This window comes from Equus przewalskii, chromosome 24 (genome assembly GCF_037783145.1).
Source record: "Equus przewalskii isolate Varuska chromosome 24, EquPr2, whole genome shotgun sequence".
NCBI lineage: Eukaryota > Metazoa > Chordata > Mammalia > Perissodactyla > Equidae > Equus > Equus przewalskii.
This window is the reverse complement of record NC_091854.1, coordinates 4,751,093-4,764,591: the sequence shown is the minus strand read 5'-3', so window position 1 is coordinate 4,764,591 and position 13,499 is coordinate 4,751,093. Positions and strand designations below refer to the sequence as shown.

Below are 13,499 nucleotides of genomic sequence, written 5' to 3'. Positions count from 1 at the left end.
GCCTCAAATAGTGAGTGAGAGTGGGGCATTCCGATGAGAATCCTCTGGGAACTGACACTAAACTAGGAGGCCCATTAGCATAGTGTTCACTTACTCTCTGGAGGAAGGAGCAGGGTCTGGAGGATCCCTTACAAGCAAAACTGTGAGTTTTGGTAATTAATCATTTGAATATAAGAGTGTCTCTTCTATTGAAAGCAATCAAACTCATCACCTAGTGAGAAGGTGAGGTTCTAAAGACTTCATTTATCTCAGTTCCTTTGTACTCAGCAGTGTCTGTGCAAATTACTTATAAAGTGGAAAGCATGAGGGAAAAAGCACATAGAAGGCTTCTGAGGGAAGCTTTGTCTTAACTCTAGGCATGATTCTCCATTTACTATCAAAGGGAACTATATCAAATATTCCTGTGCTGGAAACAATGATTAAAAACACCTTTTGATTTGATTCTAAAAAACAAAAGAGCATAAGCTGTTACAAAAAAATCAACCAGTGCCAGTCCTGAAGAAATGAACAGCATAGTATATGGTGGTGTGACTCTGGGGGCCGGCCGTAGTTTTGCATGCCATGGACACCTGGAGTAGGTTCATCGGAGATGTGTTCACACTGTGGTGATGAATTAGTTAACAGTCTACATAATCTTCATGTGCTGAAGCTAAGATTTCAGGTATTTTAAATCTAAATGAAGGCACTTTGCTTATCCTGTGTAAATGGAACTTACAAACAGAACTGCAATTTCATTTAATAGCTATAAACCATTACTCTAATGGTTTGACAAATACCTATGAGGATAGACTGCAATATTTCATCCAAGAAAGGACTGAATATTAAATAAATGTAACCTCCCAATGGGTTCTGCTTTAACCCCCTACTAATTTTGGAGGGTGGATTTAAAAGCTGAAAGCATGTGAGAGTAAATGTTAGGGATGGATGCGCAGGTTCTGTGGGGCCGATCAGCACTTTATCCCCGTAATCACACATCCTTTTTCATCTTCCATTATCGCTTCAAACTCATCATTGTAAAGTGCGGAACTTAGAAGTTGGAAACATCATTGCTTCATGTCTAATATCCTGCTGGGGGATTTAAGCAATTAACTAATTTCTCTGCTCATGCTTATTATTTTTTTGGAAAACAAAACAAAACAAAACAACTATCACTATGCTTGCAGACCTCATCTAGGTTGATACCAATGGAATCAAAAATGCACGAACCAATAACAGGGAAAGATGGATCACCTTTCCATAGCTGGAGGATATATCAAAGCCACCAGCTCTGGATTCAAAGAATAGTGTCGTCAAAGGACTTTCAAATAAGAGGCCTTATAAGTTGGAAAATTTGAACGGTGTCTAGAACCAGAAAAAAATAGTTTCTCTAATTATCTTCCATAATTAAAGATACTTTTGATGTTGTTTGATTATAGAGTGAGAGAAAATAGGACAATGCCCCAAAGACAGATGTGTTCAAGGAGAAATTTGATAAGAAAAGGGACAGTTTTCATGCTGAGCATAATAAAGATTTAGTTTACTTGATACATACATTGTTTTCTTCTGAAGACCTATCAGTTACAGACACCACAAATGAACATTCATTCTGATGACTGGGAAAAAATGCTATGGGGGGGACCCACAGAATTGATCCTGATGGTCGTGATCGGAGCAGTTACAAACCCTTAATATAACTGGCTTACACAAACCTGAAACTGCTGGTAATGGCTGCTTTCATTCTGGAGTTCTGTCTTGTGTTTGACAAGAGAAAAAATGTGCTGAAAGCTTCCGATTACCCAATAGCAATTACCAGAAAACCAATCAAAAGGCAATTTGGACTTTTAGAAAAGTGTGACTTCCCAATTTATCCAATAGACTTTTTCTTTTTTTTTCTTTTTAAGTTAATTGGATGGTGGTTAAAAAAAAATTCCATTTCACAGGAACACAGATTTTTACTAATAGAATAGACCAATAAACCAGATCAGAGACATATCTTTCGCTGTCAGAAAGGCTGTCCCTGTCACCACACCTATTCGTTTCCTAAGACTCTTCTTGGTTCCAGATTGTCTTTCTTTCAGCTGCTGCACCTGCGTCATATCCAGAAACTGCTGTGATGAGACCATGTTTTCGACAATAAAGCAGGCGTGGGGTGTAGCATTGCGTTCTGATGAAAAAATAACATCCCTATGAATTTTCTAAATTGCATAATGTTTCTTCAAATGACAGGAAAAGGATACAAATACATATAATGAGCTGATTTGAGGCATAAATTAGCCCCGTTCGTAGCATGATGGGGATTTTTTTTTTTTTTTTAAAAGAGTACATGAAGCATAAGCCTCCATTCTCCTCTCATCTCTCTTGCCTCCCCCCACCCCCAACTCCTGCCAATGCCCTCTGGCTCAGCAGCACATCTCATTTTTCTGCAGATGGAACAGCAGCCACCACCCAGAAACCACTAGTGTATATATATATATACACACTATATATATATATACACACACATATATATATGCACTCAGGTGTTGAAATAGTTTTCCTCCCATGGAGAGCCTGAGGTGTGTGTGAGCACATTCACACATGTGTGCAAACACACACGTACACAAAGAGAGGAGGCAGAGAGGTGTTTTAGATTGAGGGTAAATGTTCTCTTCCATTTTTGGAGTGGACCGACTGGAGACAAACCCCTCTTTTTATCACTGCATTGAGAGGTGTAATTCCTAATGGTGATTTTTTCAAGAAAGGTTCATGTGATACCTGAAAGTTGAACTAGCCCTACATTAAAGGGAAAAAAAGAAGAAAAAGCATCCTCTGCTGTACTGATACCTGCTTTTCATTGGAAAGATGCTGAAGGCAGAAGTGTACAATTGCTTGCCTTTCAATATTCCATTTGCAAGAACATCTTTTCATTGATCTCTGTCTATATGTCCTGAAAGTGTGTGGTGTTAATTTGCTTTCTGAGATATAGATCACATAGTGTTGCCAACACTTACACTTCCCACTAAGTTTCTTTGTAGTGTGGTGTATTTCAACTTCTTTTGCAATAGACTCACATCTGCTATTATAGACAGAACTCTGTACAAATCCAAACAAACAAAACAAACCCCAAATCCCAGTGCCTGGAAAGGCTGAAGCCCAAGTATGTTCGAAGGCAGTTTATTTCTCAGTGAAATATGTTTTGTTCTGATGTATATGGATGTTTTAGTGATCACAGAAAGTGCATAGACAAATTTATGGTGACAAATTCTTATTCACTGAACTCAAAAGAAAAACGGAATTTTCACATTGATGTGTTTTGCTAAATTTTAAAATGTGACGGAATTTTTGAAATTAAATTTTAATAAGTGAAGAGCATTTTTCAAATGATTTTGTAAATGATACAATTTTGGGGTACTTCTAACATGCCACCAGCCCTTGTGTCAGGATATTTATTAACGTTGTTGCACTTCACCCGCTCAACAGGCCACCCAAATATATATTTCCCCCATTTCACAGATGTAGAAAGTAAGGCTCAGAGAATTTTGATGGTTCCCCTATAGTCTGGGCAGATGATAATGCCTGCCCATTGGTTCGGTATTTATTCAGAATAATTCTGAATGCTTCAGGTAAAAGAAGGCCATGATTTTAAATCTCACCGGGTTGGTAAAGCAGGCTTACATAGAGGGTCGATATTACCATTTCTATGGCACTGGAACTTCATATGCATGAAGTGTTATTTTTTGACATTATGTAGCTTGATTTATTTTTATGGTAAGTCCATTGTAGAGTTTGATACATATTTAAACAAGAAAAAGGAAATTAAATCTTAAAAGATCATTTATATAAGATTAGAGAGGTGATCCTAAATACACACGTGTGGCTAAGGGAAATGTTAACTAAACCGCTTTTCATATCTGAGTCATATTCTCTTCCTGCTCTTCTCTGTCTGAAAAGATTTTCAATCACCATTTTTTCGCTGAGGGAAGAAGGCCTTTCCCGCATCCTTTTCATAAGCACTGAAATACTGGTAATGTTAGATGACGTGCAAAACATTAATTTGTTGAAAGATATTCAAGGACGGTCTTGATGTTCAAGAGCTTTAGGGGTATCTGATGGATATGGGCACATTTCAAAGACATTTTTTTTTTTTTATCCAGTCAATTACATCTCAGACTTTCATAGCAAGGCCCATAGGAAAAAGCACTCTCTTTTCACTTGCCTTCGCCTCCTGCCGCTCCACTTTGGGCTACTCCAGGGCCTGCTGGGTTGCCCCGAGGACTCGGGGGCTCTCAGCACGCATAGACCCTGTGAGCTGTGGTCCACAGCAACTGGCTGGGAAGCCCTGGCTCTATGTGACGAACAGGACTGATTCTCAAAGAGCAGGCCAGACATGTCTACGTGACAGCTTGACGCTTTTCTGGGTCCAAATTTGTACAGCCTTCATTTAAGTTTACCCAAATGATTCCTCTCGCATCGCCTTTCCTTCTCTTTTCCTTCCTGCTAGTGCCTTTTCTGGCCGAAGGCTAGTAATCTAAATTTATACAAAAAGGATTCAGCGATCCTCTCAGGCAGAGAAGTTTACAGACTATAATCTGAGATGAGGAAGGAAAATCTCAAGTGAGTTTTTTTTAGTCTACTGCCAGACTCTCATTGGACCCTTGGTCTAAATTTTACTAAACAATAAAACTTTATCATCTCAATATTTTAGCCATATCATAGGCCTACATGGAATAATTCCAGAAAAGAAAACAGCAATAGTAGGGGAAACTTGATTCTGATTTTTTTTATATTTGCTATTTTTATTTATATTTGCGGTAAGAGCTTATGGACTTGGGGTAATAGAATTATGGCAGAAAAATTAGAACAATGGACTCAGAAATAATATTTTTATATTTTCTTTCTTTGCCTTTGCTATTTAGTGATTATTTTCAGTGATCAAAAACATTTTTTTCTGTGAATGTTAAGGGTGTAAATTGACTGTAGAAAACCTATAGTAAGTTATAAAACCAAAATTCTCTGTTTATTGTTTCAGTATAAATCATTGTTCTAACTGTGATGATATGGCATTTAGATTCATTATAAAACAATGAAATAGTCTCTAGACTACTGGACACCTTAAAAATACATTTTCTTGGTTTTTCTCTCTCTCCTCTTTACTGACTTCTTTAAATCTTGATATTTCTTGAGCTTGTTTCAACCAGAAATTATTCTATCTCCCTCCATAAGAGGTATGAGTGAGTGCGTATGTGTGTGACGGGGGTAGAGTGTCAGGGGAGCGTTCTTCATTTCCGTAACTATTAAACAGACCCACCTGAGAATAAGGTAGACTCCCTTTGTTTTAGATGTTGATTTCCCTACATATCAACTGGGTAATTCTGAATGCTCAATTGTTTGTGCTAGGTGTAGAGAAAAGACCCAAGAATTGAGATACACAGATGTCAATCCAAATGCCAAAATTTTTAAACATATGAAATAAAAGGAGACCATCCAGGACTGTTTTTTGATGGTAAGACCAAAGATAGAGTCATAATCTGATTCCTCCTTAATAGACTTTTCTTTTTATATAATAAGGACTTTATAATAAAAGGGCTAAGGTGATATTATGAAATGTTGCAATTTTCTACTTTTAGACAAATAGGAGATATCTGAGCTCTGGTTTCTAGAATATGATAGGTAAGACATGAAAGAAAGAACTTCCAGAGATAGTTGACTAGATTACTCTATATTTCACTCATTTACTGTCATGTGCTGCATAACACATTTTGGTCAATGACGGACTGCATGTGCGACGGTAGTCCTGTTAGGTTATAGTGGAGATGAAAACTTCCTATTGCCTAGTGATGTCACAGCCATCGTAATGTCACAGCAAGAAAAGGAACTGCAGGACAAGAAAAAGAAGAACCCCCAAGAAAATTCACAGGAAGGATTTAGCAGAAGCTTTTGCAGACCTCGACAAGCTTCTTAAAAAATTTGAAAACGTGGACTCCAACACTGAAAGGTTGCCATTAATAGACAGGAAGGTTCATGATGCATTATCTGATTACAAGCAAATCTATGATGAAAAAAAGAAATAAAACAAGCAAACCACCATGGACATATTTCTGAAGAGAGTGATACCTCCTGAAGTATTCCAGAAGAAGACACTATTAGCATAGGAGATGAGAACTCCAGGTGTGTTATTGCCCCTTGAGACCTTCCGGGGGACAAAATGTAGAGGCGGAAAAGTGATATTGATGATCCTGACCCTGTGTAGGCCTAGGCTAATGTGTCTGTTTGTGTCTTAGTTTTTAACAAAAAAGTTTAAAAAGTAAAAAAACATAAAAAATTTTAAAAATAGCAAAAAGCTTATAGAATCAGGATATAAGGAAAAAATATTTTTATATGGCCGTATAATGTGTTTATGTTTTAAGCAAAGTATTATTACAAAAAAATCAAAAAGTTAAAAAATTATAAAAAGTTTATAAAGTAAAAGTTACCATAAGCTAAGGTTAATTTATTACTGAAGAAAGAAAAATATTTTTTATGAATTTCACGTAACCTAAGTGTACAGTGTTTATAGAGTCTACAGTAGTGTACAGTGTTTACAGAGTCTACAGTAGTGTACAGTGTTTATAGAGTCTACAGTAGTGTACAGTAATGTCCTAGGTCTTCACATTCACCCTCCATTCACTCACTGGCTCACCCAGAGCTGCTTCCAGTCCTGAAAGCTCCATTCATGGTAAGTGCCTTATGCAGGTGTACCATTTTTTAGCTTTTATATTGTATTTATACTGTACCTTTTCTATGTTTAGATATGTTTAGATACACAAATACTTACCGTTGTGTTACAATTGCCTACAGTATTCACTACAGTAACATGCTGTACAGATTTGTCACTTAGGAGCAATAAGCTCTACCATATAGCCTAAGTGTGTAGTGGGCTACACCATCTAAGTTTGTGTAAGTACATTCCATGATGTTCACATAGCGATGAAATCGCCTAACAATGCATTTCTCAGAATGTATCCCTGTTGCTAAGCAATGCATGACTGAATTTACTCAAACACTATTTATTGATATTTATTATGTGCCAGGCTCCAGGGTGGATTTTAAGTTGTGAGGACCAATTTTGTAGCAATTAGTTACATGTGGCTATTTAAATTTAATTTTAAATTAATTGATAAATGAAATTCAAAATTCACTTAGTCACATATCCACATTTGCAATGTTAGTCATTGTGGCTAGTGACTACCATACTGGACAACACAGAAATAAAACATTTCCACTACTGCAGAGGTTCTATTGAGCCACACTGTTCTAAAGATTTAATGGTAAATAAGAAAACCGTGATCCTTGCCATAAATTATGGTGGTGGATGATAACGTTTTCTTCCAGAGTAAAGACATGAGTACTGTGTTCCATGCTATTATAAGAAGAAAATAAATAAGTCTTGGAGAAAGAGAATAATGTGGTGAAAGTGGAAAGTGTAGGGGAGGAAGACATTTCCTCTACCCACTCTGAGTTCTTCTGGCTGGAGAATGAATTATATTCACATGAGACAGAATAACAGGAGAAAATTAAATAAAGCTTTATAACATGTGTACATGAGAGAGGCTCAGGCAACCTGAGCAACTCACCAAAATGGCTGAAGCCACCACCTTAAATATCATCTTCAGCTAATGACAAAGGAGGATGTTGGGGGTGGCAAGGAGTCAGTTACGGGAGATTACCAGACAAGTGCAGTAAACTAGGGTCAGGTTATTATGCAGATTTAAGTCCCTGCCTTCTGCATTGATAAGAGTTTCTAGAGATAAGGTCATCCCCCTTCTTCCTGTACAGAGCAGGAGACACCTTTGCAGATGGAGATTTCCTTTACAATGTAAATGTTTCTTAACAAAGGGTGAGTAAACTCTGCTTTTCAGTTTCTTTCCTGTCTGTAGTTTTTAAAAGTAACCAGCCCAAAATAATCCTCATGCCAAAGAGACATATCTTGGGGTGGCCAATTCCAGTCCCCCACAAAAGCCTTTCTCAGGGAGTGTTTACACTAAGACATGAAGGAGGAAAAGAAGCTAGTTATGCAAAGGGTATTATCTCATGACCCCACCAAGACATAGCTATGGAAATCCATGCCTGTTTTCTGGTCACTGCTCTCTACTACTTCTCTCTATTGTTTATCTTGGGAAACTAGATCCGACTCATGGTAAGAATCTAGCTATGACATCTCATCTGAAACTTGAATTCTGATCTTCAATCTCTAGATCTAAGGAATATCATCCCCTATGATCATGTCTATCTGACTCCAAAGAACATCCTCTTCTTTGGCACATTCTGGGCCAGTCAGGGACTGTATCATCACTCTGTATCCCCCTGAGAGCCCCAACCATATTGGCACTTGAAAAATATTTGTTGAGCAAGACAACAAACGCCCTTAGATGTCTGTCCATCAGCTCAGATGCAACAGACAAAAATGGACACACCATGCCTCCTCGCAAATCATTCCAGCCTCTCACATTCACATTTCTGGGGCATCACCATCCTCTCAGCGTCAAGGGGTTAGATCATAAAAGTCTTGCTTGACTTTCCCCCTCATCCTCCCTATCCCATCAGCCACTGAGCCTATTCATCCTTCCTTTCTGTTCTCTTCTGCCACCGCTTAGTCCATTCCACATCACTTCATGCCACTTAATGTCCTAATTTTCCAACCCTTTCTCAGTTCTGCATTTAATACCCCTGCACACGAACCCAAGATGGCTCCCCATGCCCCATACTCAATTGGACATTGAAGGCTCCCCAACACCTGCCTTACTTTTTTCCTTGCTGACCATATCTCCCTGCTGCCTGTCCGTCTGGTCATCTGACTATCTCCTCATCTCACTTTTTCTTAATACATACTGTGACCAATCCTGATTTACTGTTACTAAAAATCTTCCCTACACAAAGAAGTCTCTCATTCAAATAACTGATATTTGTTAAATGCCTACTATCTCCAGGCCATATGCTAGATGCTGAGGACATACAATGAACCAGACAAGCACAATCTCTGCCCCAAGAAGCTTGTTATCCATTCTCTTCCTTATCCTAACCTCAATCCTATTTGCACTATTTACCTACAGGAGGCCTTCACTGCCTTCCCTCCCCCCAGTTTACAGCAAACAATTTTGCTCTGAATTTTCTTAGCATTTAATGTTCTTATCTCATATTTTGGCAATTGCTGCATTCAGTCGGCAAACTTTTTTAAAGTACTCACTACATGTCAGAGACTTTGCTATTTTCTGTGGAGAATACAGCGTTGTGAAATACTCAATTTCTTACCTTGGACCACTTACCATATTCACATAACTGACGACAGGAAGAAGTAGTGGCCAAATAATGGGATAAGAGTGTGTGTCACCACAGGGCCTGTGCACGGAGTTCTCTCCACATCAGTTATCATGTTAATACTACCAAAGGGCACTCAGTAGGCAGCAGAGCTAGGATTTGAACTGTGTCAATTGGATTCCAAAGTCCCACCTCCTCTATAACCTATTTAGGGGCAGCCAGGGATAGTATCATCTCTCTGTATTCCTCTGAGTGACTAAAATTTATTTGCACTTGAGAAATATTTGTTGAATAAAAGAACTCAGTCTTCTCTTTGTAGTATCTTGGTCCAAACATCAAGAGGGAGCAGAGGAGACAACTGGTCTCTGGAAGGTGCAGTGTCGTCTGGGTTACCAAGTGGAGACTTGTTGGGGCAGGCACATCTTATCAGCTCAATAAAGGGACGTGATAAAGAGATGGTTAGAAAATACCATATTCAGCTGCAATTGCAGACCTTCTGAGCTGGTGAGATCTTGCTATAAAATGATAAATTTAGAGATCCTTCTGGGCTGAGGCCTGCTTAAAAGGGTAGAGTCAAGAGGTGAAATTCAAACAATCTGAGCCTTGAAAAAGCTTTTCTTGGTTGCTTAGGATGTAAAATTTCACAAAGATTATTTTATTCAATAAAACAGACATATAGAGAACGCCCACTTAAAACACACACACGTGCATGTGCACACTTTTCTAGGCACTGGGAGGGGGCTCAAAGAAAAAGATAAAAATAATAAAATATCCACCAGCATTATAGAAGTGACATCTACTAGCAAAAATGCTTCTAATAATATGCAGTATGAAGTGATTGAGCTCTAATGGAAGAACAAAGGTGAGGGGAGATTCTTGGAGAGTGAGAAATTAATTCCAGCTGAGGAAGCTTGGATGCCTTAATGGACAGGGGTGGTTTTAAGTAAGCATGGAATACAGCTAACCATTGATGGCAAACGTTGCAGGAAAAGACATGCCAGGTAGGGAAAACAGGCAGAACAAAAGCCAGAGCAATAGGGTTCAGGAAAGAAACAAAGTACATTGGAAAACACACTGTCAATGGCCAATGGAGGGTCCACCAGGGACAGGATGGCATCCCAGAGTCAGGAAATGGGATCCTGTTCTGTTTGTGGGGGAAGTCAAGGAGCCACTAGAAATTTGAGGGCCCCAAACCAGAATAAGTAAGATGGCATAGCACCGATGAGTGATCAAGGCAGAGTGCCCTTTGCATTTAGGGGGTGGAAAAACTTTGAAACCTCTGCATTAACAAGGTTACAGCATGACGACCAAGCTCCTAGGGTGATGGCAGGGTATTCGGCGTGCTCCTAGCTCTCTTTATCATTAGTGTTGTTAGAATTAAAATATGACAAGCATTTTCCAAAGTAATTTATTAGATCCTCTCAACTTAAACTTTTCCATTATTTTTTACATTTCCTTCTAGCACCCCTAAAACTGTGAAAGATGGGCTTTATTGTATTAGTTCATATTTTAATTGCATTTTACACTTTCTAAATGATTTACAACCACTAATATCATGATGAATAGGTAGTCATTTGTAACCGCTGTTCATTTTTAGCAACACATTACAAAATCAGAGTGCAGAGATATTTTTGCTTTGAACCAAGAAGTTCCTACATGCGAAATCCTCTTTAGGAAAGCAACGAGATGCCAGAATGAAAACCAAGTTTTCTTTTAGATAAAAAATTAGGGACATGATGCCTATATGCCTCTCCCAGGCTTATTTGAATAGGGCACATATACTTTTTTAATTTGCAAAAATGAGAATTGGTCTCACTGCTTTCTAAGCTCTCACCTATCTCCAACATATGTTGCTAGCATATATAAAGACACTGAAGGTTTGGAATTTGATTTTACTTGATAGAAATAAGACTACATATATTCTTACTTCGTGTAATGTTTTTGAATTGTCTTATGTTAACTATACTGAAAGATGCTTACAAAACACAATAGCACCAGCATCTCATTATTTCAAGACAGAGAAATATTCGGGGTGTCTCTTTACAACATGAGCTTGAATTAAACCTCTTACGATAAAGTGAGGCTCTTGAGTCCATCAAAGCTGAGTTTGTGTCTCTAATCCACGACTTACTAGCTTTGCAACTTGGTGCAAGATACTCAATCCCCTAAATCACAGCTTCTTCATCTATAAAATGGAGATAATAATCAGGCTGTGTAAGAATTTATTAAATTAATTGAAAGAAAATATGCAAAGTCTTAGCATAGTGTTTTCATACATATAAGCACTCTAATATTACCTGCTATTCTAATAATTACCTGACAATGCTGTAAAAATGAATTAGGCATGGTCCCAGCCCTGAAGAGAAACAGCTTGGAAAGGAAGATGAGGCATATTCACAACATTGTTATAGAAGAAAGAAAAGTGCCATTGTCATGAAAGCAGCCCAGAGAGAAGACAGATTCAGAAGGGGTGTCTGCACATTTTCTCAGTAATGTTTGGACCATTGACCCTCAGCCAGTGGTCTAATAGCCCACTTCCTGACACCGTTGTATTGCTTCTTACTTCTTGTTTGCAAGATGCACATGAGAAGATTCTCCCTGCAGCATGCTTGAGGGTTAGAGGGCAAAAGCAACTCCTCCTGTAATTTCACTGGTAGTGCGGCTCTTCTTTAGGAAGTTGGTGGGGGCAGTGGGATTTGGAGCTCACATTATTTCCTCCCAACGGCTCCAGGGCTCAAGGACCCCACCATTAAAGGAGATAGTTTTGTGGGATAAGACTTTGCACCTCTAAGGAGCTTTCCTTTGCTCATAAAAGTATACTGTCTATTTCCTTGATTCTAACATACAGAAGGCACGCCTCTATTTTAATAACAGTTTGCGTGTGTGGCAGGGGAGGGAGCTGGGGAACCCACCACATTAAAGCATATATCACTTTGTTGAAAAGATTCTAATTTCTAAAATGTTACGATGTTTAACATAAATACGCATCTAAGAATTGAAGAAGTGTAATAAGTTATAGAGAAGCCATTAGGATGCATAGCAGTTATGTGCAGGGTAACTCTATAGTCCCTTCGTTCACACACCCCTTCACTTAATAACTGTTCTTTGAGTGTTTGGCATAGTATGATCTTCTTGGCTATGAATGAGGAGGGTTAAGACATGGTTCACGCAAACGGGGCCTCTGAATTTAGACAGAGATGTACAATTACAATGTGGTGAGGTAAGCGTTGATAGAGAGACATACAAAGGGAAGCTACAACACCAAGGATGCAGTAACTAATTGCCTGGGACACAGGAGTGGGGAGATTTGGGGAATCTTAGGAGAGGAAGTGACTATTGAAGGATGGTGGGTTGTTTGTCACACCTCCATCTATTTAAAGTGAAACCAAAGAAACAAGGGGTTGGACCACAGCTGTGCTGTGAGAGCCATGTGGGATAGACGCATATCCAGGATCTAGCTGGACCAATGGTCATTTCAATCATTCTGACCTGCAATCTGCTTTTGTGTCCATGATCTGTTTCTGCTATTTCAGCTCACCATGCTCATTTCAGACCTTCCTTTTCAGATACCATCTGGGAACTACAGCTTCTTGCTCCAAACTCAGCTTTTCCCTTAGCTACCTTTATTCTCTAACTCCACTCACCGTGGGTACAGGTAAAAACCACACGTGCTTTCTGCCTTATGCCGAAGTGACCCAGCACCACTCTTCTCTCTTGTGACAGAGGAGAGTAGAAAATCTGAAATACTTCAGTTTAGAAGATGGGTGGAGAGGAGGGGAGGAAAGAATTCTTAGCAAATAAAGAAGCAATGGGAAAGACGTTCAGGATTTTATGCTTTACTTGATCTGTAATAATGGGGATGATTAAACCCAACTTATAAGGTATAGTGAGATGGAAACTATGGAGAGTGTATAAATGTGCCCGGGACATTTATGACACATAATAGATATTTGATAAATGTTTCTTTTCTTCCTATGCCCATTTGATAGGCAGCTTCTGTCAGAGAAGTTCTGTTGTCTCCAGTAGAAGCCACAGGAGACTTCTTCCACAAGTTTGTTCAGATCTGGCCTCTGGAATTACCTGGATAAAGTGGCCCAATTGTAACTGAAAATTTCTTGATGATTTCATGAGTATCTGACTTAGCTGCCATTTCCCACCTCTCTTAATGTGGGCCTGGCCAAGGGTGAACCCTGAGGTTCATTTTGACAATCTCATGTTATGTGGAGAGCTCTTACACTCTCTGGCTG

General features: G+C 38.8%; 1 long non-coding RNA gene across 1 annotated transcript; it reads right to left on the bottom strand.

Annotated features, from left to right (window-relative positions):
• Positions 1 to 1,911: 1,911 nt before the first annotated feature.
• LOC139079043 (uncharacterized) lies at positions 1,912 to 6,899 on the bottom strand. Its single transcript, XR_011532308.1, has 2 exons — positions 6,773 to 6,899; positions 1,912 to 2,143 (listed from the first exon to the last, which is right to left on the bottom strand). It is a non-coding gene; the product is annotated as an uncharacterized lncRNA (long non-coding RNA).
• Between the last annotated feature and the right edge of the window lie 6,600 nt (positions 6,900 to 13,499).